Source organism: Dendropsophus ebraccatus, unplaced genomic scaffold (assembly GCF_027789765.1).
Source record: "Dendropsophus ebraccatus isolate aDenEbr1 unplaced genomic scaffold, aDenEbr1.pat pat_scaffold_1132_ctg1, whole genome shotgun sequence".
NCBI lineage: Eukaryota > Metazoa > Chordata > Amphibia > Anura > Hylidae > Dendropsophus > Dendropsophus ebraccatus.
Window position 1 is genome coordinate 31,183 of NW_027208549.1, and position 20,994 is coordinate 52,176.

The following is a 20,994-nucleotide window of genomic DNA, read 5'->3' on the forward strand; positions in this document are numbered from 1 at the left end:
TTATAATTTTCTTTTTAGACAAAAATGCAAATATTAAGAAGATGGTTAATTGTATTCTACTAGTTTAGAAATTTTTATACTTACAACAGAAAGATTGCCAGTAGCTGAGGCTACATGCATATTGCGGCATTCTGTTTGTGAAATATGGTCATTGTGCTTGTTTAATCAGTGTGCTTGCAATCGGCAAAAACGGACGTACTTTGTACGAAAGGACACGCTGCCTTATCTTCTATGGGATCCCGGCCAGAGCATATACACATAGTATATGTTCCAGCCGAGATCTCTTGCGGAGCCTTAGAAAACTGACATGTCAGTTTTCTGCGGCCGCTTCATAGTGTGCTGTGGAGAGTTCTGTTGCGGGCGTGCTCAAATGCGCCCGCAAAAGAACTCTGCGGCATGAAAGATCATCCGTGGGGATTCCATAAAATGCAGCCAGCACATAATACATTTTTTCCCACATAAACTAAAATAATAATTAAATTAATTGAATTCATGAATGTAGTGAATCCATGCTTTGGTATAAAGTTATGTTTAGGGATGAGCAAACTTTTGAAAAGTTTGGTTTGGTCTGATCCGGCGAACTTTTGTGAAGTTCAGATTCGGAAGAACCCGAACCTAAAACGAACCTTGCTATAACGGCTGAATAATTGCAGCTACAATAGTGGGAGTCTGATAGGGTATAGTTTTGTTTAGTTGCAGTTGCTATTACAATGAAAAAAGTGGAAAAAATCAAAGTGCAAAAATAGTGAAAAAAGATTAGCCAGGGTGTAAGTGATTACACGGGACATAGGACACAGAGTTCCTTGGACCCAGTAGGGTGGAAAATAGACATTTGACAGTGGAACCAGCAGCAGTAATAGTACTGTATTGGACCCAGTGTGATTGAGAACAGACAATTGATGGAGGAGGAGGAGGCAGTAGCATTCGATTGCACCCAGCCCAGTATGGTTGAAAAGAGACTATCGGAGGAGGCAGCACCACTTGATTGCACCCAGCCCAGTATGGTTGAAAAGAGACTATTGGAGGAGGCGCCACCACTTGATTGCACCCAGCCCAGTATGGTTGAGGAGGAGGATGTTCAGCCTTGGAGTGGTGGCCTGGGAATCCTTGCTGATGATGTTGTTCACCACACTTTCAAGAACACGGACAAGTGGGATGATGTCGTTGATCCCATAGTCATGCCTGCTCACAGAGTCCTACTGCTTCCACCATCCACTGGCTGTTCTAGGCCCTACTGAGTCGAAAAGAGTGGTGCTACAGCTACTGCTTACTAGGCCCAATGGGGTCACTTTGGATAATGCAGCCAAACCTCTCACGAGGCAAGTAATGGCTTAATAAATCCTATGCCTGTTTGTGTTTGGCATGAAGTCACTGAGACCATTGTTACACTACTTACTACCTCCCGTAGTAATACTCTCTAATGGCTTGTTCACACAGGTATTTAAAACACGCTTTTTGTTGTGGTCTTTGATGTGGTTTTCTGAACGGTTTTCTTACGAAAGCACTTTTTAATGCCTGAAACAAACAGAAAGGCTCCTAACAAGTCATATGTCATTCTATTTTAAGAACAGCTTTAAAAGTTGTGTTATTGCCACTTCTCCTATTGAAATTAATGGGACATCAAAAAGCACTTTTTGGTTTTCAAGACAAAAGGTTCCCAATTCTTCCACTATTGCAGCTGCAATTGTTTAGCTGTTTTAGCGTAGTTCATTTAAGATTCGGTTTGGACTGACCAGAATTTTACACCAAAAAACTTGCCAAAATAAAATAAAACTATACCATGAAAATTCACAAATCAATTTTTTTAGGATGTTTTACTATAAAACCAGAACCACAGCTATAACAATATTATGGCCATAATAAATGTTGCATGGATTTACATTACAAGGCTATGTTCACACTACGTATGAGACCGGCCATTCCGTGACTCGGCCGGGTCACGTAACGGCCAGTCTGTGCCTGGATCATCCCGGCCAGGACTTAAGTACCGGCCAGATGATCTTTCCGGCCGCAGGGTTCTGATACAGGCGCATCAGCGCGCGCCCGCCCGCATCAGAACCTCCCACAGCACACTATGAAGCAAGCGGCCGGAGCCGTGCCTCATTGTGTGAACTGACAGGGTTTCCTATGGCCGCAATTCACTGAATTACGGCCACAGAAAACTGACGTGTCAGTTATTTGCTTCGCTGCACAGGATCCCGGCCGGAGCGTATACTGAAATGTAGGCAATGTTTCACACTGCATAAAGTACGGCCGTTGTTGCCGATAACAACGGCCGTACTTTTACATAGTGTGAACATAGCTCAACAGTGTATAGAGTAACAATAATATAACATTCTGTTTTGTCACTCTGGTACATGTTCCCACACTTTACATATCATTATAATGTAATAATAATAATAGTAATAACAATAATATAAATAATAAATAAAAAATCACTTTTTAACTTTTTGTTGAAATAATTGGCACATACCTTGATATTGAAATATAATTAAGCTTCTTTTTCTTCTAAAGCAACTCATTCATATTCCAACATTTCTTAGATTGCAGTAGTGGTCTCATGGGGTTTTAGAATGCTTTTGTGCTTTTTACTTGTAATATAATTAACCATTATTAATTCAGTACCTCACACGGTGGAAGAGGTAACTCTAAAGATCGCTCTTATACTACAACGCTAAAGCTATTTTAAGAAACTGTAAATGCCCCCTTATGACTGGAGAAGCCATTGAGTATGCATCATTAAAATATTATGTTGGAGTGGACCAGTACAATTTTACACAAAATTATCTGCAGTTATCAATGTTTCACTATAGCCACCATTGCTATTACACAAGATCAACTTTCTAATAAAAATGTGCCAATGCAATCAAATGACAACAGCTGCATCCAATTACTTAATTAGCGGGCACGGTGATCGGACCAAACCCGCTAATAGCCGCGGTCCCGGGCTACGAGCGGCACCCGGGACCGAGGCGGTTTAGAGTGGGGCCACCGCTCTAAACATCCCTAGGCCACCCAGGACGTACAGGTAAGCCCAGGGTCGCCTAGGGGTTAAGTAAAATCAGCATCCAAGTGTAGTGCTAACACTTAGTTAAAGCGTAACTGCCATGTTGTTGTTTTTTTTGTTTTGTTTGTTTTTTTGCAGAAATCAATAGTACAAGGGATTTTAAGAAACTTTGTTATAGGTTTTGTCAGGGAAAAAAGCCTCTTTTTGAGCTCAAAAGGCTTTTTCTCCCCCACCCTCTCACCTCTTATCTGTGCATTATCAGGCAAATCCGACTTTAGAGTGAAGACAGGTTCTGCTGTGTCCATTATAACCTATAGAGGGGGGAGGGGTCAAGGCAGAGGAGTGAGCAGGAAGAACAGACACACATACCAGCTGTTTACTCACTGTCTGGGCACATTCAACTCTGGATTCACAGGTCAGAAAGGTCAGTTCTTATCTAGCAGCTTGGGGAGATAAGCAGAAAGGATGTAAACAGTGTTTTCAGTCCTCCATGCGCAACTCCCTCCTCTTGACCCCTCCCCTTTCCATAGGATAGAATGGACAGAGAAATCCTGCTTCATCTGAAGTGAGGGGGGGAGCTGGGAAACTGCTTTTTGAGTACAGAAGGAAACTATTTTGCTTAATAAAACCAATTACAGATTTTCTTAAAATTACTTGAACCATTGATATTTATTGTTTTCTGAAAAATAACCCTAAAATAACAGTTACACTTTAAGTTTATGCATAATGCCAGGTACAGAAAGTGATTTTTCAACCATAAAAGGTTGTTATCATGCTTACATTAAGTGAACCTAAAAATGTGAAACAAAAAGGAGTGTGGCAAATCACAGTGTCTCAAGTGGGCTGGCCCCTGTTGACGTCAGAGAGCTGGCCTCCACTTAAAACACATTGTGCAAATGTAAATACATGGTTACAAAACCTCAACTTTATTCAATACATATACAATAAGTTAGATGCACACTGCAGTCTCATATTCATTTGTGTGCCAGCATACTAGACTAGTGACCACTATAAGGAAACTATAGAATACTATTACAGGAACAAAGGATCAACAGGATGGAAGTAGACAAATGGATGGCTTCCAAAAGCGCTCTTTGGGGGAGATTTCTCAAACATGGTGTAAAGTGAAACTGGCTCATTTGCCCCTAGCAACCAATCAGATTCCACCTTTTATTTTCCAAAGAGTCTGTGAGGAATGAAAGGTGGAATCTGATTGGTTGCTAGGGGCAACTGAGACAGTTTCACTTTACACCATGTTTATTAGATCTCCCCCATAGTCTTCACGATCCAAGAAAAGCGGAGTCCAATGTCCATCAGGTCTCTGATGAAGAGGGCACCCATGTAATGTGTTGTCCATTTTTCATTGGACTCAGCTTTTCTTGAGTCCTGAAGGGTATGAGCGCCTTTGGAAGCCATCCATTTGTCTACTTCCATCCTGTTGATCTACTTACCGGCCCAAGGAGGATGATCCAGAGAGTGGCAGTTGCTCCACATCCTTTTTCACACTGTACTTTTAGTCATGCCAAATAGCATGACTGGTAAAGGTCAGCAATGCAGAGCTGTTATGATTCTTAATAAGTTTTTAAACAATCTAACCACACTAGCGAGCAGCCCTGCTTTTTTTCTATTTTATAGGAGCAAAGGAATAAAGAGATCTGACATACAGTACAAGGTACTATATAAAAGGGGCTAAAATAAATGTACGGCCACCATGTCTATATTATTTCCATACGCCTGAGTCATACAGACTAAACGGGTAGTAATATGCTTAAGTGTTCTAGGGTATAGGGCATCTAGGACACAAAAAATAGATAAAATGGTCCCACTGTATGTCTGTAGATTAGGGTAACCAGCTCACAAGCTTCAGTAGAGGTCAGGGTTACCCAATCAATACACGATCCTGAGTTACCCTTTAAGTTGTGGCCAAGGACCCTCAAAATAGAGTCCAGTGTCCATAACTTTTTTGGGGTGCTGGGCTACAGTAAACACACATATAGTGGGCCCATAATAACCTTACACATGCTCAGTAGGTCTCAATTCAGTCAATTGAATGCTCAAGGTTTGGGGATAGCAGGCCAGAGCTCTGCCATATAGGCGCTTTCACTTGTACCTCTGGAGGCAAGATGGCATCAGTAACTCGAGCCCAACAATAAGTCATGGCCAACCTGAAAAGGCATAGACAACAATGACGGAAATTATGTACATCACATGTGAACTAATACTGTGCAAATATATCTATTGTGAACTGAGTGTAAAGAGATACAAGATTAAAGAACACAGAGGCATATAAGAATTCATAATGATCATCCAGTGCTGCGGCCAGTGGAATTCCTGCCTCATCCAAATGCTCCATTCTGAAAATATAAAAAGCATATTTAATTAATTTGATTCTTTGGAAATTGATACATTAAGCAGGATTATTTAGTTTATACAATAACATTTTATTTTTAATCTTTTGCCAATATTGCGTGGCACTCTTTCAGCATACTACTGTTTATTTTATCTTGTCTTTTCATATCCTTGTCTAGACTGTCCATTAGCAATCCACAACAAATAATCGTAAACTGAATTAAATAAAATTCCATTTTATCATGCATTATCTACATTATAGAGAAATTGTTGAAGGGAATAAAAATCATTGTAAAAAAAAAAAAAAAGTACTGTGGAAAAATCTATTGCCTGTTTCTAAATGCAGTTGCTGAAAGATAGCTTAGAACTCAGAGGAGACTAAGGTCTCTTTTGGGAATGGCTCAGGTGTTCAAAAGGACCGCCAGATAAGTGTTATTCATATTATTTGTCTCACTGCTACAGGGCAATGTCTGTAAGAATTGGATCAATATTCATCCGGGGAAGTATTTCTCAAGAAGTACAAATGGCTTTTCCTTGAGCTTAGCATATGCCAAATATGCCTGCTCTATATACAGTAAAACTATTTTATAAGATAGAAACCCTGGCATTGCACCAAATCAGGAATTGAAACTTTAGTGAAAGTTAAACATAAAAAATGTTGTTTTAATTTTTTTTTTCATTTTCTTGGATAATATGTTTCAAAAATTACCGCATGTTTAAAATAGTGCATTTTATGAAGCAATTGAACACAAGTGCATTGGGAATACACTTATGGAAGGCTGCATGAAGCACATTATTTTTCAGTTCAATAAACCTGTGCAGTGAATGGATAATGGTAAAAGTAGGTTTCAAATCCTGTTTGTTTTAGAATGACAGTGAGAAGGAAGGTATTTATATTCTCTGTAGATGAAAAGAAGTCGGCACATGGAAAATTCAATGTATTGTACAATACTCTCCTGTCATTGCCATCTGCACCGAAGGATTTCTTACCTTAATATACAGCGCTCAACTATTTAAATATTTAAACACATTTCATTTGTAATTTAAAGCAATTCCTGATGTTACCACATTCTCCACTTTACTGCTGCAGTAACAGCGTATATGTATATGTTTACTGTAGCTATTCATTTAAATGCACATGCACAATGCCTGCTATGGGAATAGAGGAGACTCTGTATGAAAAAATATTTCTATAGAAGTACAATTCCTCCAGTATATGTGCACTTATAGAGCAGCGTGTGTGCCTCCCTGATAGATAGATAGATAGATAGATAGATAGATAGATAGTGTAGGGATCTTCCCGGGGGATGGTGTGTTTGGACACAGTTCACAGCAGACTTGGACTTGTAAAACAACAGCTTGGCGTTTATTTTCAGCATAAACAGTCCGTAACAGAAATATAGCAACACTGTGCTTCAAGAACAAAACAAAAAAGGTCTTGCCCGTCTGGGCGCTAACTAACAAAAGCAGGTTACCTCTCTGACACTTCAGTCGGCAGTATTGCGGGGTGTGAACAGGCCCCAGCAGCGGCTGTCTTCCCAGCTCTCACCAAACAGCATGCAGGCTGTTCACTCCTGGCTGAGAGAGAGAGACCTGTACACTGAGCCCACCTTTTGCCTTGTCAGGCTGATTGGGATCAGAGCTCACCTGATCCCAAAACCCACACTGGATCGAGGGGGAGGGAATGGCAAGTCCCACTACCAAAACCTACCTGCCATTCCATGTAAGTCCAGGCCCGGCAATAATAAATAATAGCTCAGCAGCATAACACTGCTGAGCACAGATGCCTCCTGGACTCACCATCTCACACTATGTATCAACCTGGGTGAGATGTACATCCCCTCGAGCACTTTACCAGTGACATGTCCACAATAGATAGATAGATAGATAGATAGATAGATAGATAGATAGATAGATGGACAGATAGATAGATAGATGGACGGACGGACAGACAGACAGATAGATAGATATCTCAATTCACAATTGGGGAGTATGAATCATAATAAATCATGAAATCATGATAAAGTGTACATTCTAATGAACTGACCTAAGTTTAACATGATAAACTAGAACATTTGCACACACACACACACACACACACTAATGATTTTATATTCTGAATAACATGTAAAACAAATGAAACAAACATTTATAAACAGCAGAATATGTGATATTATAAGTTACTGTAGAGTATAGCAATCAGCATGAGGAGTATAATGTATAGTAACTGCATAAACCTGAAAACACAGCAGCAGTTTGTAGATACAGGATAGAGCTGCAGATCCCCATGATGCAGTAGCGTAGTACAACAGGCTAGAATAGAGAAGCAGGGCTGCTGTCAGAGGTCTTTACGGTCACATGACAGCAATGGAGAAGGGGTGTGTTTAGCATGAACTGACAGGACATACAGAGGCTGTAGGGAGCATGAAGGAATAAGCAGGACAGATGTGGGCACATACATGCAGCACTCTCTGTCCGGGGAGAGAGGGGTTACAACTATGAAGACATTACCTCCACAGTCCTGTCCTCTGATGCAAACCCCAGCCTGAAGTGGATCTGCTATGATTTGGAAGGTGGGGTAGACTTCCTGGGTCAGAGTATAGTGCTGTAGACCCCGCTATGCAGACCATGCCCCTCCCCAACTCGCCCTACCACCCAGTACAAGGAGCTCTTAAACCAAAGCAAAGCTCTTAAACCAGGTCACAATTTTTAAAAACTGTGAGCTCTTAAACCAAAACGCTGTTAAACCAAGGTACCACTATATATATATATATATATATATATATATATATGTGTGTGTGTGTGTGTGTGTGTGTGTGTGTGTGTGCGCAAATGTTCTAGCTTATCATGTTAAACATAGGTCAGTTCATTAGAATGTACACTTATTCATACTCCTCAATTGTGAATAACTAACTTTTTTGCATATGCCCTATGACATAATCAGGTGTTTAAAATCAGGTGTGACCTTTTCAGGTTCAATGTACTGGTATCTGCTGAAATACCGAGAGACTTTGTAAAATAGTCTGGGATTACTATAATGTAGCATGTATGTTATACTCCTGTTAATTCAATTGCATCTCCTAAAATCATTTCTTTTTTTTCGCATTCAAATTTTTATTGAGATTTTTATATGTAAAGCAGATAAAACACGCTAATGACAAGCAATATATGATAAGTACAAACCAGGGAAAAGAGAAGGTACCTAGGGGAATATACAGTAAGACTGGACATTTAAAAAATAGTTCTCCAACAACAGGTTTAGCCTCCTACAATCATCTATTTCTTATATGTTTTGCTCAACATACAATTCATCTATTTATATGCTTATTGTGAGTCTTGTAAGGGGAACTTTGGTTTAGAAAGATTAAACCCTGTTCAATCCCTATCCATAATCTAAGCTTGTTTATAACAGGGTTTTATTACATGAAGTGGGCTGCATGTCTGCAGTACATCCTGACTCACACCCTAAAGCTGCAGAAAATCCTCACTTCCTGGTCCATTCTGTCTCCACTCCTCTGTCCTTTCCCTCCCTTCTGAGGCATATTTGCCCATGTTTCTCTGCCATTTTTCAGAAAAGTTCATTATCCCCTACCTTAAATATAGTAGTTAAGTCTTATGCCTTGGATAAATATATATCTATCCTAAGAATATAGGAAGGGAAATACTAAAAGGTCAGACTACATGGACCCAGTGGTCTTTTTCTGCTGACAATTTTCTATGTTAAGCTCTATTTAGCATCATCCTATTGACAAGGCGGTAGTCCTATTTTTAGTCCGCCTTGCTTCAATTAACTGTCTCTGTCCTAATTAATCCAAAAAAGAAAAGAATAGTACCCGCCGTCAAGAGATTAGATATCAGAATCAGAGACTTGATACAAATCACTCCTGAACACAAAAATTGTGTGTACTTCCTCTTTATTTAAGGAACTTTTTTCTTTTATACTTTTTGATGATTATAAAGTCACATGAATATATTTGACACAACATGATTGCATACTTTTGATCTTTAGACGACATACTGTATATGGTATATTAAAAAGTGCGTAGTTTATATTGCTGCATAGATAATGTGTATATAGATTTTAGGATTTTAGGATTTTAGGTGCTGGCTTTTGGCAGGCTTTCAAAACGCTCTTCCTCATCCAAACAGGAAACCAATGTAACTGTGTGGAGGCCTTAACTTGCATAAGCTGTCTCAAGCAAAAAGCATATCTGATATATTCATTAAGGATTATATAAAATCATGGTACATTGAGATGTTTTTATCTTAATATATAATACCACCTTGACACTATCACCTTTCAAAAGTATTTTTTTTACACAAAATTGCAAAGCAAACTATTGTAAATGAGTCAGGAATAGGGAATGCACCCATTCTACAATTTTTTGTAATAAGAAGTGTTTCTGATGGTCAATGGGTCATTTTTGTAATTATAGAGATAATTCAGTTAACTGAAATAACTGACTCTGTTATTTGGCTGGTAAGAAATCAACTGTCTGGATGCCCACAAATTTTTCAAATAAATTTGCTGTTATTGCTATAGCACTTGATTTAGCAAATGACATAGCCCAGTGAACTACATGGTTTATGAAACTCCAAAAGTTACGTAAAAAGAGTAGCTCGCAAGCCTGGGCCATTTGCACAACTCCCATTATCCTAGACCAGGCTTATATTCATGTTTGCACTTTTTTTTTCCCTCCTCATGTTTAAAAGCATTTAAAAGTGTTTAAAAGCACTTGCATTTTTCTACAGACCCATACAAACTCAAATTTTTTGCGACACCATTGTATTTTGCAATGACCTGCTTAATTTTTTCATAAAATATGTTCCCCTTGCACCCTGAGGCCATGTTCACATTCCGTTCCATTCCGTGACCAGTCTGGTGTCACAGAACAGCCGGTGTTACTTAAGATCATACCGGCCGATACTGCAGTGCACATCCGAATTCCCTGCTGCGCACAATGGAGCGTGCGGCCGGAGCTGCACACTCCATTGTGTGCACTGACTGGTTTTCAGTGAATTGCGGCCGCAGAAAACTGACATGTAATTTTTTGCGGCGCTGCTAGGGATCACGGCGGGAGTGTATACTATGTGTATACACTCCGGCTGGGATTCTCTCAGCCTGCAGCACTACATAAGTTCTGTAGTAATCACGGCCGTTATTATTGCAAATCGGCAACAACGGACGTGATTACTACAGAACTTACGTAGTGTGAACATAGCATGACATGTTATGAATGTTCCTCAAGTCAGTACAATTACAACATTAGGCAATTATGTAACTTTTAATTGACTGCTTTTCAAAAATTACTACTGTGTTTATAATTGCTCTATTGTGATTCTTTTAACACTTGCATTTTTCGGTCTATGGGGCTATTTAAAACATCATTGTTTTTGAAGTTGATAGCAATGGGATTGAAGTCAATGCAATGCCATCCGCTGTATTTTCCCATCTTTATTTTATCGTTCGTTCTTAAAAACGGCATTAAAATAATGTACCTGCCTATTATTTCTGGACACTATCTACCGAACAGCATCCGGAAATAATAGCTGTTCACGAAATGTAGAGTCGTCTGGCGGCCATACTTTACACTAAAGTGAATGCCCGCAAGTCAATTTTAAAGAAAGAACGTTCCTGCAGCCGATACAGAGGTATCAGATGCAGGAACGTGCCGAATGCAGCCCCGCGTCTGGCAGTTTAACAGTGTCCATTGCTATGCAACAGACGCTGTTAAACTTTGTGGGAACAGAGCACATATGTACTGTATAGATCTATGTTATCGGCGCTTACTAGGGGCTGCTGAAGGCAGCATGTAGTGATGGCCATGCCAGGACCAGCATCAGCATCAGATCTTCACTGAGGCTGGGCTGTAAGTGTGACAGATCTGCCACAAGATCTGGTCACTAGACAACCAGGGATGGCTTTTGAATGGTTAATTATCTGACGCAGCTGATCGGGCCACATCGGTTAATAGTCGTGGTCCATTCGTGGCTAAGACTGCCTAAACCCATTCATCTCAGAAGTAGTAAGCAGAGCGGTGTGCAGGGAACTGTAAGATGTTATACAAGTAGCTGCGGGGGATAGAAGTAAGTGAGTTTGTGTTTTTTTTATAGCAGCCCCAGCACCATAAAATTTTTCTATATCCTGAATACCCCTTTGATGTTCTTATCCATTGCCTACAAATCTGTTTGAACTACAATATGTTAAGCTAAATGTATTGAGTTTTATCCTCATAATTTGTAATTCCTATTTCTGTGACATTTGTGTAAGAAATAGGGGTTTCAGTTAATACTACAGGTGTGTCAGGGGAAATTCAATAATTACACAATAAACTGGCATTGTGTCAGTGATACAGATATATATTGGTAGTGGCATGCTAGAGGCTGGGAATGATAAAGGTGATTATAGAATGTATTGCATGCGTAATGGATGAAGGACTCAAACGTAATAAATATGTGTAAATATACAATAAAATATATAGTGATTTTGTGAATGCAAACTATTAGTGCCCAGGGCATGTATATACTCTAGATCAGATAATGGCTTTTTGCCCCTAAAGATTCCCATACTGTTAACAAGTATCATGTAAGATTTATATATTGGATTCTTAATAATGCATGCCTGAGGATTGTACTGTATACATTAGGTGTGAATATCCTCATACTGGAATATATCCATGTGATGCAACTGAGCTTTGAGATTTTTCTAAGATATAGAAAACGTGACAAAACCATTTGCACTTAACATACATATTATTTTTCTGTTCCTTCTGGTGAAACAAACTATGACATAGCCATGTAGATAGTGATGATATATATTGTATTTTAATAGAAAGAATAACCTTAGTCTGTGAAGAATAAATACAAATGCAGATATATATTTGTATGTGAAGCAGACCGATGTCAAGGGCATATTTAAAGAGGATGCAAGAAGATGATAATTCTACTGGAATTAAAGCATTTTGATAGATTTATACAAACCTGTTCAGGGTGTGCGTCTCAGAGTGTACAATAATATTCCTACATTCCTTCATTATGAATCCCAAGTCTTACCTTTTTTAAATGCAGTTAATGTTCTAGGCTGCCAGGGAGATTGATTTCTATTAAAACTCTAATATGAGGAATAGCTAGTCACTTCCTCACTGGAATGCTTCTATTGATCTATGCTCCCAGGCATTGGTTTTTTCACTTATAAAGCCCTGTAACCTTAAATGGTATAAATTGGGGTGAAGCTTCTTACCCATCTTTCATGAATAAATAAGCATTTGGTTACTAAAGCCAGATCATGTTTTCCCTCTTACAGCCATAGATTCAAACAGGTACTACATCGCCATGCAGTTATAGCCATAGGCTGTGTTCACACAATGTTTTTCAGTTCTGTTTAAAATTATGTCCGTCATTTTGAGTCTAAAATAAAGGACGTCATTTAGCTGTCTGGCCTCCCTGTAGTCCAATGATGGCTGTGGGTACACTTTTCTAGTTTGGGGTTACTAATTGGCCTTTGGATGTGTCTTAATTGAAAAGTCTATTGAATTTAATAGTAAAAAACAGAGAAAGAACAGTGACAAAAGAAAAACTGCATGTGAACAGCTAATAAAAAACGTATTCCGTTTGCAAAAGACGTCCGAAATTAATTGTCATGATCATTATTTTGATATCCGCTGTTATAACTAAATCCGTGGTCAACTAAAATGAACCAGGTTCCCACAATGATATTTGTGAATTAGATTTTTCATACTAAGGCTATGTTCACACTACGTGAAGAGCATATACGATGTGTATACGCTCCGGCTGGGATCCCATAGAAGATAAGGCTATGTCCACACCGCACAAAGTACCGACAGTAACAACGGCCGTACTTTTACGTAGTGTGAACATAGCCTCAAAATGTATGACCACAGAAGTAAAACAAGTAAAACCGCCTAAAACAGAAGTTGGTACCCTGACAAGCCCTACTCACCTGATTAGAACTCCATCAGCGCGGTCAGGCTTCTGATCGGTCTCTTTGCGACCTTCTGAAGGCCACAGGCCTGCCAACGACATGCCTCTACAAAGTCATGCCTGAGGCAAAACTGCGTATATTGCCTGTTAGCATAATTCTGACATTCAATATACTGCACTACAGTAGTAGTGAAATGTACTGTATGTACACTAAGAAACAGTAAAGCACACTAGTGTAAAAGTTAAAATTTTTTAAAATAAAGCATCATGAAATAAATCTCCCTCTCACCCCCACCGGCACCAAATAATAAAATTACATTATTTTCCCTATTAAAAATATACTGTTACATAAAGAAACACAACAATAAAAAAAAAAAAAAAAAACTATGCGTTTGGTATCACTACTGTGTATTTGAGTGTGACACCACTGCTCCAGAATATCGTACTCTGGGTACATAGAATTATAAAGCTTTGCATATTCTTGATTTACCTATTTTTTATATGTACTCCTAGAAGGACCCCATTGGCACCACATTCCCTCCTTCCCTGCTCATCTGTAATATGTTTTGCTATGATGGTCAAATGTAAAGCACTATTAGGGTACAAACACACCCAGCAGATACGCAGCAGATACGCAGCAGATACGCAGCAGATTTGATACTGTGTTCAGTTATTTAGATCTAATCTGCTGCGTATGTGCTGCATATCTGCTGCGTATCGCAGCAGTAAATACGCAGCGTATAAGCCGTGTGTGTTTGTACCCTTAGGCTGTGTTCACACTACGTATATTTCAGTCAGTATATGTATATTTCAGTCAGTATATTTCAGTCAGTATTGCAACCAAAACCAGGAGTGGATTAAAAACACAGAAAGGCTCTGTTCTCACAATGATGAAATTGAGTGGATGGCCGCCATTTAATGGCAAATATTTGCTGTTATTTTAGAACAACGGCTGTTATATTGAAATAATGGCAGTTATTTACTGTTATATCCACTCAATTTCCACTCAATTTCAACATTGTGTGAACAGATCCTTTCTGTGTTTTTAATCCACTCCTGGTTTTGGTTGCAATACTGACTGAAATATACTGACTGAAATATACGTAGTGTAAACGATTTGATGCGACCAAAAATGCACAATTTTGCACTTTTTTGTGTTTACGCCATTTACTGTGCGAGATCGGGAATGTGATAATTTAATAGGGCAATTACGCACACAGCAATACAAAATATGTTTGTTAATATGTTTATTTATTTATATTTATAAAATGGGAAAAGGGGGGTGATTTAGACTTTTTTTAGAGGAGGGAATTTTTTAGTAATAAAAAAACATTTTTACCTTTCTTTTTTCTTTAACTAGAAGTCCCCTTGGGGAATTTCTACATACACAGCATTGATCTCTCATAGAAATCAATGTTGTGTATATACACAGCAATGATCAGTGAGATCAGTGATACATTGCTCTGGCCTGCTGCAGACCAGAGCAATGTGTTGCCGAGCTGGGGTCAGCGTCAGTGCGATGCTGAGGCCTGGCTTGGCTAGAAGAACGGATCTCCCCCCCACTAGACACCAGGGACTACAGGTACAGAGCATTTAAATGCAGCTATCAGCCCATTGTTTTCAATCCACTCCTGGTTTTGCTTGAAAAATACTGACCAAAATACTAAGCAACAATACTGTGTGGGAACATAGACGTGGCCTTTAGTATTAAACATACCACTTTAGTTTAGGCCAGATTCACACATCCCGGATCCACAGCGGATTTGAATCTGTGAATTTGCAGTGAAATCCGTTGCGGATCCCTTGCCTGTTAGTTTCTATGAGAATACATACTAGCAGCATGATTGACATCCCACTGTGAGTACGTAAGTGACAGTCCCGGTAACCCTCCACCGGTCGGTGCATACTGTACCTGCTCCATGCTCAAGCTTGCTTCTGGGGCTCCTGGCATCTGGACATCCCATTAGTCAATCAGTGGCAGTGGCAGGGCAGGGCCATTGTAATCATACATATTTGCAAAAAAAAAAAAAAAATTACTGTTAAAAAAATTATAAAACATTAGAAAAGCTATACAAACTGCATAGCCCTGTACTCAGACTGACCTATAGGATAAAGATATCATGTCAGTTTTACAGTAAAGTGCAGTACGTAAACACTGACCAGCCCCACTGCACCGTGTTTTTATTATTTTTGGTTACTAAGTGTTAAGACGTTGGAATAAAGCTTACCATTTTATTGTTATTCGAGCTGTGGATTCTCTATAATTATAAGATGTCTCCTATGTTTAGCACCTGTGTATAGTTTGCAATATTCACTAAAAAAATTATTCTCAGACCTGTGTAAATGGATGTAGAAATATTTAAGTTCTAACTAATGATAAAAAGAATGTTACATCATTGCAGCTACAAGATCTAATACAAGCTACTAATACATATGCAACTTTTTCATAATCTTGAATACCATATAGAATTTTTATGCAAGCATTAGACTTTCTGCCTTTAATCTTATTTAAGCACCTGTAATAAGATAATCTGTAGACTGAAGGGATTAATACAGTACCATATTTGCATATTGTGTATATATATAATTTTAATAGCATCTATAGTAATAGCAAGGTATAGCAATTGTGTTTAGGTGTGGTAACTGTTAACAGGTCGCGCTCATTGGAGTAGCTGGGTGGGAATAATAATTCATGGAAGTAAATCTAGCCACCCAATTGCTGTATTTAGGGAGATAGTAATTTCCACAGAGTCTTGCAGATGCTTAAAGTGTATTTATCGTGCAATAAGAAATCAGCTTTTGTGATTTAAAAAAAATGTCTGTTATTACCGCGATTTAACGAAAGACGGGAGATCAATGCACACAATGTATTGAATAACGGACGCATTTCAGAGACAGGCTTAGTCTAAGAAACTTGTCTCTAAAACACATGTTTTGAGGTGTTATTTTATGGATATCGATGTTTTTTCCTGTTTTTTCCACAACATGTAGGTCAGCTGACATACAGTACATATATATATATATATATATATATATATGCAAAAATGCTTGATAATGATCTCGTGAGGAGGTCGAAACGTCGCATCTCTTGTACTCCTTTGTATTTTTGGAATAAATCACCTTTTCACTCTTATGCTGGTGTGCTGCGGAACATTTTTGCATACTTTTGGGGATCCCCAGGCCAGGGGACTGACTCTGTGCAGCACCTGCTCCATGATCTCCTGGATGTGCGGCTCTTTTTCCTATTTCTATATATATATATATATATATATATATATATGTTGTTTTGTTATTTTTTTTCCCATAGTAAAGAATTCCTGCACTGTAAAATAGATATTAAGCTTACTCAACATAATTTACACAGTCTGACATTATATAATTAGATAGTTAGCAAAGATCATAAGATGTAAAGATTCATAAAATGTTGCCGAAATGTCAAATTTGCCGCAGCCTAGGAAGGTTCAATAATAATCTAATCAAAGCTGAAACCAGTTTAACCTCACACTGGGAAAAGATATCTTCCTGACTCCATAAATAATAATCACATTAATTCCACTGATCAATCAAATCATTTAATTTATTAATTAAGCAATGAATTTAGCAAGCAAGGCATATACACCAAATTCCTATTATTTTTTAAGGATTATAGTGTGATACTTCTGTACACATCACTCCTCTGAGGGTTAGTATAAAATATGTCATTTTCTCCTTCTGGAAACAGCAATTTTCTTTCCTTTACTTTGATTTTTTTGTCAGATATACTGAATGTAGTCTAGTAGGTATCTGTGTCCAAAACTATGAAAAAAAACTATATAATAATATAGTAGCATAGTCCATCAAGTTTAACATACAGAAACCCTAATGTGTTGATCCAGAGGAATGCAAAAACCTATATGAGGCAGATGACAATTGCCCCATCACAGGGAGCAAAAAAAATCCTTCCAGATTGTAAAGGCAATCAGAATAATCCCTGGATCAACGTCTTCTCACGTTATATCTAATGCGCATAACTTGTAATATTATATTTTTCAAGAAAAGCATCCAGGCCTCCCTTGAACTTATTTAATGAATCGGCCATGACAACATCATGTGCCAGAGAGTTCCACAGTATCACTGCTCGTACAGTAAAGAATCCGCGTCTGTGCTGGTGGTGAAACCTTTTTTCCTCTGAATGAAGAGGATGCCCCCTTGTCATGGTTATATGCCTAGTTGTAAAAAGATCACTACAAAGATCTCTGTACTGTCCATTCATATATTTGTACATTGTGATCAGATCGCCCCAAGACCTCTTATTTCTAAACTAAAGAATCCCAAGCTTGATAACCTGTCTCAGTACTGTAACCCACTCATCCAATGGTATTCCTTTAATTTCTGTCTCAGATCCATAGGAGTTTTCCTATGAGTTAAACATAGCCTTCTCAAGCATTTCACTGCACTAGCTTCAGCTCTTTCTCCTAACTGATTCATCTCATCAGTGCTTCTGTTTACTAGGTCCAAGGTCTAATGTAGTTCTGAATCTTAGTTCATCTTTGGTTGTGATACAACTGGTACTTACAGTCTCCTGACTATAAATAAAATTAAATAAATTGTATATTTAAAAGAAGATTTTAAGTGAGTTTGTATTACAAAAAAACTTTTTTTATTTACAATACTTGTGTTACGCTGAGAATATTGGAGCATAATACAACTATTCAGTCATAAACACTAAGAGCAACTAATCAGCTGTTTCATAGATGTGGTATCTATAAGTTTATAGTCAAGTCGTAATCATGGTGCTATTGATTTTTCAATTTTTTTCTGTTAAAAATGGCTACATCAAAACAAACTGATGTTTTAAGTAGTACATAAAAGGTAAGATCCTTATTCTATTTATTATGTAATAAGAGTGCAAATCCAATTGAGTTTATGCGTAAATTAATCGCTCGTGTCTTGTCTGATGTAGGTTCCATGTAGTAAATACAGCCTGATTATCTCTTGGAAACTGACAGGTTTATAAGTAGAGAAAAGGCACCCAACCACGCATTATGTTATTTAATTCTGGTTTATAGAATTTTATGGGCAAAAATTGTTGGAGCTTTGTGCATTCTCCATGTACATTGTGGTATAGTGATAAGCAGCAGTGTAGGTCTACTATTAAGACCATAATGGAATCCATTTGTTGGTCATCATTTATAGATACATTTCTGGAGTTTAATAGTATTATAGATTATTGTTATTAGATCTTTGATTTGGGGATTTATTCTGTTTGCCAGATTTGTTTTCAGAAAAAAAATGCTATATTATTATGGTACTGTACATTGTTTGAGACTGCCATGTACAATCTTAAAATATTTATTGGTTCCAGGACAAATATTGCAAGTTGAAAACATTGTATACCTGAGATCAAAACTCTATGTAAAACTAGTAATTGATTTTAAAGTGCCCAAAATGTAACTCCAAAATAGCAAAAAATGAAAAATAAAGAAAAATAAGTAGATAGCTAATACACCTCAAGCCAGCCATTGCACACAAAAGCCAGAAAGAGCTGCTGGAAGCTGGAAGTCACTTGTTATAGACATGAGCTTCTTCAATGTATGTACCAGGGGGTTTACCAGTGAAATTCTAAATCTGGTTAGATCTTCCAGCCAATAATGGATCTGGACTGTCTATAGCATTGTACAATGGTTCAGAAAAGAGCATAGTATGTTAAAAATATTGTAATCGAGGGCCATTGTATCTTGAGGGACCGCTGTGCTGTAGTTAACATGAAATGGACACTTCAAGGTTTTAGGGGCTATTCTGTTTACTTTAGTTTTGCTGAGTGTAGATGGGCTAAATGTGTTTATTCTTACAACCAATATGCCCCCCCCCCCCTTAAACAAAAAAACTGGGGGAAAGAAGCGATCAAAAAGTCACATACAATAATTGGTAAAAATGTTATCAATAACCATATAATGAATAAATTAGTAGATTTTATGAGTTTGGGCTAACCTTTATTTACTGGATGATTTATTCATTACATTTTAATATAAGGAGTGTGAATAAATTGGAGGCCATACTTACAATGTTTTATTCTTACAGGTAGAAGATATGCAGTGGACAAGCAGGGAACATACACAGCCAGCATCTGTTTGTAGCCTGCCGTGCAAACCTGGAGAAAGAAAGAAAACTGTAAAAGGAGTCCCTTGCTGCTGGAATTGTGAGAGATGTGAAGGTTATCATTACCAGGCAGACGAACTGACCTGTGATCTATGTCCTTTAGATCAAAAACCAAATACAAACCGCACTGGCTGCACACTAATCCCTATTATCAAACTTGAATGGCACTCTCCTTGGGCTGTTGTTCCTGTCTTTATAGCCATTATGGGAATAGTGGCAACAACATTTGTAATCGTCACATTTGTGCGATACAATGATACACCCATTGTGAGAGCATCTGGGCGTGAGCTTAGCTATGTGTTACTGACTGGGATTTTTTTGTGTTATGCCATCACATTTTTAATGATTGGAACTCCAGATTTAATCGTTTGTTCTCTGAGACGTATATTCCTGGGGCTCGGCATGTGTTTCAGCTATGCTGCATTGCTCACAAAAACCAACAGGATTCATCGAATATTTGAACAGGGAAAGAAATCCGTGACTGCCCCAAAGTGTATAAGCCCAGCTTCACAGTTGGTCATTACTTTCAGTCTTATATCTGTTTCAATTGCTTGGAGTTTTTATATGGTTTGTAGTGGATCCCCCCCATATCATTGTAGACTATGGAGAGCAAAGAACACCGGACCCAGAAAATGCCCGAGGCGTTCTAAAGTGTGACATTTCAGAACTTTCTTTAATTTGTTCCTTGGGATACAGTATTCTACTGATGGTTACATGTACTATTTATGCTATTAAAACTAGAGGAGTGCCAGAAACCTTCAATGAAGCAAAACCCATCGGATTTACAATGTACACAACCTGCATCATTTGGTTAGCTTTTATTCCAATATTTTTTGGAACAGCACAATCAGCAGAAAGGGTAAGTCCTGATTATCTACACTAATACCTGTCTTTGACTTTGAGGACATGTTCCCAAAACGTCTTTTTTAATGAAATAGCGGCCGTTGTTTTCAAATTAACGCCCATTATTTTATCATTGGGGCCATATATAATTATTTTGATAATTATTCATGGCTGCCATTATGAAAAAATTTATTTAATTTTTTTTTTTAACCAAAAAAGATGTTGTGGGAACATAGCCAAAAACTATTATTAATTTTTAAAAAATTTAAAAAAAATATGGCAGTATTTCTTATCTAATAATGTACTATAGAAAAATGGCTGTGTTCGCATATTTTGTTTATCATGTGTGCACAGAGGGCTGTTTTCCATAGAATTTAATGGCAAATAAGCTGTGTGGACCCGTCCCCCCCCCCCCTTTCTGACCCCCGACACCCCCCTCCAGAAGTAAAATAAAGCATACATACCCTATTAACCCTATTACAGTCAACCCCGTCCTCTTCTCCTGGGCGTCAATGTCGTCACAGCAGGGTGCAGGCCAGGTCTTCCTCCTCTTCGGAGTCTTCTGGTAAAGTGAATGGGACATGAAAAGGCTGCTGGTGCACTTGCGCACCAGCAGCCTTTTCTCTCCCGTTCACTTCACTTGAACCCGTAAGTGAGGGAGGTCCGAAGATGCCGGCCAGAGGTGATGGAGTCGCGGCCGGCGGGAGATTCAAGTG

At 38.3% G+C, this 20,994-nt stretch overlaps 1 pseudogene; it reads left to right on the forward strand.

The window, feature by feature from the left end:
- The window catches only part of LOC138774840 (metabotropic glutamate receptor 8-like), a 35,121-nt pseudogene extending 14,827 nt beyond the window's left edge, over positions 1-20,294 (forward strand).
- The last annotated feature ends 700 nt before the right edge of the window (positions 20,295-20,994 follow it).